Genomic DNA, 8,547 nt, shown 5'->3' with positions numbered 1-8,547 from the left:
ACCTCAAAGCCACATCTTTCCCAGGAAAACAAAAGTATCTTTGCCCATAGGTATGGCAGAAACAGTATGGAGAGGACTCTGGTTCAGCTTGGATCACATGTGAATCTCAGAACAAATACTCAATCTCCAGTTAGCAGGTATTATAAATGACTAGACTGGGTCATATGTCCACTCCTAATTCCTTTAATACAGGAGGAGGCCAAGGCAGCCCCACCTAAGCCACATTAATTGGGTTCCCTTGCAGGAGAAAGAAAATAGGATAAGATGCTAGACAGGACAAATATCTACTCTAAACATCAAATGTCTGGATTTATGATCTCAGGTTTCACATATGGGTGCTTCATTGTGTAACTCACACTCTTCATTCCCAGATCACATGTTTTGCTGAACTCCATAGGGTACCAAGATACTTACAGAAAAAGAAGAAGGTAAGGCAAGCTTTCAGGTAGGATTTACCTGCATTGCCAGTATTTAATATACATTACTTCCTTGGAGGTTAGGCTATAGGGAAGTGAATTTAAAGGAAGCAGGAAGGCAGAGAATTTGCACAAGAAGCTGGCCTCCCTTTTCTTCCCATACATTTCCTACAAATTAGAGATTGTCATCCATCTAAGATTTACTATTAGGTGACAGACTATAAGTACGTTGGAGCTTTCACTTGTATTATCTTATTTACCTCTTACAGTAGTAATACTGTTATTGTACCACTGAGGAGATATTATTTTTGCTTTAAAACAGAAAAAGCAATATCTAGTAAGTGGCAGAGCTAAGCCTGGGACCAAAGTCTGAGAATCTCAGATCCAGTGCTCTTTCTGTTGCATCAGCCTCATGAGCTCTGAAAACTCCCACCAAGGATTTAACCTCATTCATGCTTAATGTAGATTGCTGTAATCAGATAAAAAAATCAATCCTGCCTAATATTAATTGACCTCTAGAGTTAGGAATTTTTAGTGCAAAAGAACAGGTCTGCATGGCTTAAAGGGCTTAGGACTCCCAGACCCAGCTTGTAAACATGAGTAGCAATAACATAGTGAAGAGAGAAGTGGGCAATGAAAACAACTCTGCAGTTTTTTCCCCTTGAGTCAGCAGTAAAAGATTGCTAATACCCTAGTTAAGGAATGAAGAATCACCCATTTTCTAAATCCAGACTGCCTCTTTCAATTCAGCCCAGTTTCTTCACATTCAAACTTTGTCCCTGCTTCTACAGTTGACAAAAAAAAACAGAAAGGAACAAAAGGGAAGATGTATCTATACCCTCTCTTCCCTAGCTCCCTCTGTTTATTTTCTGCAGGCTTGACTATAGGATTTGTAACCTTTTCCTATTCATGGGAACCTCTAAATATTCTACAGTATAAGATTCTAGCCCTACCCCCTCTCTCTCTCCGCCGGACCGCCGCGCGGCGCACGCGCCCCGCAGCAGCCGAGCCGCCCGACCTCCCTACCCCCTCTCTCTCTCCGCCGGACCGCCGCGCGGCGCACGCGCCCCGCAGCAGCCGAGCCGCCCGACCTCCCTACCCCCTCTCTCTCTCCGCCGGACCGCCGCGCGGCGCACGCGCCCCGCAGCAGCCGAGCCGCCCGACCTCCCTACCCCCTCTCTCTCTCCGCCGGACCGCCGCGCGGCGCACGCGCCCCGCAGCAGCCGAGCCGCCCGACCTCCCTACCCCCTCTCTCTCTCCGCCGGACCGCCGCGCGGCGCACGCGCCCCGCAGCAGCCGAGCCGCCCGACCTCCCTACCCCCCCTCTCTACCCCCCTCCTCCCCCTCCCCCTCCTGCTCCGGCTGCTCTCCAACCAACACGGTGCCCTCTTCCCCCGCCTTCACCGTGCTCCTCCGCCACCAGCCTCGACAGCCTTGCCGCCCTCACCTTTCCTCCTCCAGAACAACTACTGGGGGAGTGGAGATAATACAGAGCAGCTCCCGGAGCCACGAGGGAAATCAAAGGGACAGCGTACCCCATCCTGGAACGGCTGACTATCTGGGAGAACCAGCTCCGGTGAGATCACCAAGGGGCACGGGCTTTCCTGGGTGGGACAGCAAGCGACCGGAGTCCCTCCCTTCCACCTTCCCAGGCCAGCTGGTAGAATTGGACAGGCGGTCCCCTTAGGCCGCGGCGGCTGGTGCCCCCACCACACGAGGCCCCCCGGAACAACTGAGATAGTTGGGTCGGAAATCCCCAGACTGCGGAGAACAGTGACCGGGGGATCCCTTCCAAACACGTGACTCCCCCGTCGGCTGGGAGCAGTGCACTCTCCCGGGCTGCGACAGCTGGCGCCCTCCCGCCACGCTTGGTGCCCCGGGCCGACTAGCTAATTTGGCCGGACGCTCTCCTGTGCTGCGACAGCCGGCGACCCTCCCCGCGTTTGGAACCCCGGGCCGGCTGGCATTCTTCCAAGACGCTTCGGTTGCCGAACCTCCCCTACGGCGAGAGTTTTCAGAGTTGAGGGACCCACAGCAACTTTCGCTGGTGGAACCCACAGACAGGCGTGTGCCACGTGGGCCACCTACTGGGCAGGATAGGAAGAACAGAACCCAGAGACTGCGCAGAAAAATCTTTCAACCTGTGGGGTCGAACACCCGGGGAAATCTGACTAAATACCCAGACGCCAGCAGAAGATAACGGATCACGCTCAGAAAATTGAACATATGGCCCAGTCAAACGAAGAAACCAATAGTTCAAATGAGATACAGGAGCTGAAACAACTAATGCTGAATATACGAACAGAAATGGAAAACCTCTTCAAAAACGAAATCGATAAATTGAGGGAGGACATGAAGAAGACATGGGCTGAACATAAAGAAGAAATAGAAAAACTGAAAAAACAAATCACAGAACTTATGGAAGTGAAAGATAAAGTAGAAAAGATGGAAAAAACAATGGATACCTACAATGACAGATTTAAAGAAACAGAAGATAGAATTAGTGATTTGGAGGATGAAACATCTGAACTCCAAAAAGAAACAGAAACTATCCGGAAAAGAATGGAAAAATTTGAACAAGGTATCAGGGAACTCAAGGACAATGTGAACCGTACAAATATACGTGTAGTGGGTATCCCAGAAGGAGAAGAGAAGGGAAAAGGAGGAGAAAAACTAATGGAAGAAATTATCACTGAAAATTTCCCAACTCTTATGAAAGACCTAAAATTACAGATCCAAGAAGTGCAGCGCACCCCAAAGAGATTAGACACAAATAGGCGTTCCCCAAGACACTTACTAGTTAGAATGTCAGAGGTCAAAGAGAAAGAGAGGATCTTGAAGGCAGCGAGAGAAAAACAATCCGTCACATACAAGGGAAACCCAATAAGACTATGTGTAGATTTCTCAGCAGAAACCATGGAAGCTAGAAGACAGTGGGATGATATATTTAAGTTACTAAAAGAGAAAAACTGCCAGCCAAGACTCCTATATCCAGCAAAATTGTCCTTCAAAAATGAGGGAGAATTTAAAACATTCTCAGACAAAAAGTCACTAAGAGAATTTGTGACCAAGAGACCAGCTTTGCAAGAAATACTAAAGGAAGCACTAGAGTCAGATACAAAAAGACAGAAGAGAGAGACATGGAGAAAAGTGTAGAAAGAAGGAAAGACAGATATGATATATATAATACAAAAGGCAAAATGGTAGAGGAAAATATTATCCAAACAGTAATAACTCTAAATGTCAATGGACTGAATTCCCCAATTAAAAGACATAGACTGGCAGAATGGATTAAAAAACAGGATCCTTCTATATGCTGTCTACAGGAAACACATCTTAGACCCAAAGATAAATATAGGTTGAAAGTGAAAGGTTGGGAAAAGATATTTCATGCAAACAACAACCAGAAAAGAGCAGGAGTGGCTATACTAATATCCAACAAATTAGACTTCAAATGTAAAACAGTTAAAAGAGACAAAGAAGGACACTATATACTAATAAAAGGAACAATTAAACAAGAAGACATAACAATCATAAATATTTACGCACCGAACCAGAATGCCCCAAAATACGTGAGGAATACACTACAAACACTGAAAAGGGAAATAGACACATATACCATAATAGTTGGAGACTTCAATTCACCACTCTCATCAATGGACAGAACATCTACACAGAGGATCAATAAAGAAATAGAGAACCTGAATATTACTATAAATGAACTTGACTTAACAGACATTTATAGGACATTACATCCCACAACAGCAGGATACACCTTTTTTTCAAGTGCTCACGGATCATTCTCAAAGATAGACCATATGCTGGGTCACAAAGCAAGTCTTAACAAATTTAAAAAGATTGAAATCATACACAACACTTTCTCGGATCATAAAGGAATGAAGTTGGAAATCAATAATAGGCGGAGTGCCAGAAAATTCATAAATACATGGAGGCTCAACAACACACTCTTAAACAACAAGTGGGTCAAAGAAGAAATTGCAAGAGAAATTAGTAAATACCTAGAGGCAAATGAAAATGAAGACACAACATATCAAAACTTATGGGACGCAGCAAAGGCAGTGCTAAGAGGGAAATTTATTGCCCTAAATGCCTTTATCAGAAAAGAAGAAAAGGCAAAAATGCAGGAATTAACTGTCCACTTGGAAGAACTGGAGAAAGAACAGCAAACTAATCCCAAAGCAAGCAAAAGGAAAGAAATAACAAAGATTAGAGCAGAAATAAATGAAATTGAAAACATGAAAACAATAGAGAAAATCAATAAGACCAGAAGTTGGTTCTATGAGAAAATCAACAAGATTGATGGGCCCTTAGCAAGATTGACAAAAAGAAGAAGAGAGAGGATGCAAATAAATAAGATTAGAAATGAAAGAGGAGACATAACTACTGACCTCACAGAAATAAAGGAGGTAATAACAGGATACTATGAACAACTTTACGCTAATAAATACAACAATTTAGAAGAAATGGACAGGTTCCTGGAAAGACATGAACAACCAACTTTGACTCAAGAAGAAATAGACGACCTCAACAAACCAATCACAAGTAAAGAGATTGAATTAGTTATTCAAAACCTCCCTAAAAAGAAAAGTCCAGGACCAGACGGCTTCACATGTGAATTCTATCAAACATTCCAGAAAGAATTAGTACCTACTCTCCTCAAACTCTTCAACATAATCGAAGTGGAGGGAAAACTACCTAATTCATTCTATGAAGTCAACATCACCCTCATACCAAAACCAGGCAAAGATATTACAAAAAAAGAAAACTACAGACCAATCTCTCTAATGAATACAGATGCAAAAATCCTCAATAAAATTCTAGCAAATCGTATCCAGCAACACATTAAAAGAATTATACATCATGACCAAGTAGGATTCATCCCAGGTATGCAAGGATGGTTCAACATAAGAAAATCAATTAATGTAATACACCATATCAACAAATCAAAGCAGAAAAATCACATGATCATCTCAATTGATGCAGAGAAGGCATTTGACAAGATTCAACATCCTTTCCTGCTGAAAACACTTCAAAAGATAGGAATACAAGGGAACCTCCTTAAAATGATAGAGGGAATATATGAAAAACCCACAGCTAATATCATCCTCAATGGGGAAAAATTGAAAACTTTCCCCCTAAGATCAGGAACAAGACAAGGATGTCCACTATCACCACTATTATTCAACATTGTGTTGGAAGTTCTAGCCAGAGCAATTAGGCAAGAAAAAGAAATACAAGGCATCAAAATTGGAAAGGAAGAAGTAAAACTATCACTGTTTGCAGACGATATGATACTATATGTAAAAAACCCAGAAAAATCCACAACAAAATTACTAGAGCTAATAAATGAGTACAGCAAAGTAGCAGGCTACAAGATCAACATTCAAAAATCTGTAGCTTTTCTATACACTAGTAATGAACAAGCTGAGGTAGAAATCAAGAAACGAATCCCATTTACAATCGCAACTAAAAGAATAAAATACCTAGGAATAAATTTAACCAAAGAGACAAAAAACCTATATAAAGAAAACTACAAAAAACTGTTAAAAGAAATCACAGAAGACCTAAATAGATGGAAGGGCGTACCGTGTTCATGGATTGGAAGACTAAATATAGTTAAGATGTCAATCCTACCTAAATTGATTTACAGATTCAATGCAATACCAATCAAAATCCCAACAACATATTTTTCAGAAATAGAAAAACCAATAAGCAAATTTATCTGGAAGGGCAGGGTACCCCGAATTGCTAAAAACATCTTGAGGAAAAAAAACGAAGCTGGAGGTCTCGCGCTGCCTGACTTTAAGGCATATTATGAAGCCACAGTGGTCAAAACAGCATGGTATTGGCATAAAGATAGATATATCGACCAATGGAATCGAATAGAGTGCTCAGATATAGACCCTCTCATCTATGGACATTTGATCTTTGATAAGGCAGTCAAGCCAACTCACCTGGGACAGAACAGTGTCTTCAATAAATGGTGCCTAGAGAACTGGATATCCATATGCAAAAGAATGAAAGAAGACCCATCTCTCACACCCTATACAAAAGTTAACTCAAAATGGATCAAAGATCTAAACATTAGGTCTAAGACCATAAAACAGTTAGAGGAAAATGTTGGGAGATATCTTATGGATCTTACAACTGGAGGTGGTTTTATGGACCTTAAACCTAAAGCAAGAACACTGAAGAAGGAAATAAATAAATGGGAGCTTCTCAAAATTAAACACTTTTGTGCATCAGAGAACTTCATCAAGAAAGTAGAAAGACAGCCTACACAATGGGAGACAATATTTGGAAATGACATATCAGATAAGGGTCTAGTATCCAGAATTTATAAAGAGATTATTCAACTCAACAACAAAAAGACAGCCAACCCAATTACAAAATGGGAAAAAGACTTAAACAGACACCTACCAGAAGAAGAAATACGGATGGCCAAGAGGCACATGAAGAGATGCTCAATGTCCCTGGCCATTAGAGAAATGCAAATCAAAACCACAATGAGATATCATCTCACACCCACCAGAATGGCCATTATCAACAAAACAGAAAATGACAAGTGCTGGAGAGGATGCGGAGAAAGAGGCACACTTATTCACTGTTGGTGGGAATGTCAAAGGGTGCAACCACTGTGGAAGGCAGTTTGGCGGTTCCTCAAAAAGCTGAATATAGAATTGCCATACGACCCAGCAATACCATTGCTAGGTATCTACTCAAAGGACTTAAGGGCAAAGACACAAACGGACATTTGCACACCAATGTTTATAGCAGCGTTATTTACAATTGCAAAGAGATGGAAACAGCCAAAATCTCCATCAACAGAAGAGTGGCTAAACAAACTGTGGTATATACATACGATGGAATATTATGCAGCTTTAAGACAAGATAAACTTGTGAACCATGTAATAACATGGATGGACCTAGAGAATATTATGCTGAGTGAATCCAGCCAAAAACTAAAGGACAAATACTGTATGGTCCCACTGTTGTGAACAGACATTCGAGAATAAACTTGAAATATGTCATTGGTAACAGAGTTCAGCAGGAGTTAGAAACAGGGTAAGACAATGGGTAATTGAAGCTGAAGGGATACAGATTGTGCAACAGGACTAGATACAAAAACTCAAAAATGGACAGCACAATAATACCTAATTGTAAAGTAATCATGTTAAAATACTGAATGAAGCTGCATCTGAGCTATAGGGTTTTTTTTTGTTTTTGTTTGCTTGTTGGTTTGTTTGTTGTTGTTGTTTTTTACTACTACTACTACTTTTATTTCTTTTCTTTATATTGACATTTTATATCTTTTTCTGTTGTGTTGCTAGTTCCTCTAAACTGATGCAAATGTACTAAGAAACAATGATCATGCATCTATGTGATGATGTTAAGAATTACTGAGTGCATATGTAGAATGGTATGATTTCTAAATGTTGTGTTAATTTCTTTTTTTTCTTTCCGTTAATAAAAAAAAAAAAAAAAAAAAAAAAAAAAAGATTCTAAATTTTATAATCTGAAGGTTCTAAGACATAGGCCACTGGAATGATGAGACTTTCTTGTGTATGATCATTGGTAAGAATTATATTAATTCCTCAAGATATTTCAGTTTATTCTTCTGAAACCAAAAGTCTTTGCTTTTTTAGACCAGATGTTCCAAACTATTTACAAAAGGAAAAGTGCCCCTACAAGTTGTCTTCTGTTAGTTTTTGAAAACACAAATTGCCAAGACAAATAACATGCTGGGATATACTAACAAATTAATGTGTGGGGTTAAAGCCATGTTATGTTTTCTAGAAATATGCAAACACTCTGACTCTTGATTTGAAAAGTATTCATTTGGAACAGATGTTGAGATCTATGCAAGTATCTAAAATCTTCTTTGCTTTATTTGTAATGTAATGGCTCCATGGTAATTAATAGGTTGTTAATAACCTTTTTGAAATTATCAGAAATTAGCTCCTCCAAAAGGATTTTAACCAAAGATAAGTATTTTAATTATATAAGGAGTTGGACTCTGTTAGAACTTCACTACTATCTGGAAGTAGCTTAGTCATTTTGAGAGTAAGCAACAATTTTAGATTTTTGGCAAACATTTAGTAAATTGCTG

Source organism: Tamandua tetradactyla, chromosome 2 (assembly GCF_023851605.1).
Source record: "Tamandua tetradactyla isolate mTamTet1 chromosome 2, mTamTet1.pri, whole genome shotgun sequence".
Taxonomy (NCBI): Eukaryota; Metazoa; Chordata; class Mammalia; order Pilosa; family Myrmecophagidae; genus Tamandua; species Tamandua tetradactyla.
The sequence above is the reverse complement of the archived record's forward strand: the minus strand, read 5'-3'. Positions refer to the sequence as shown.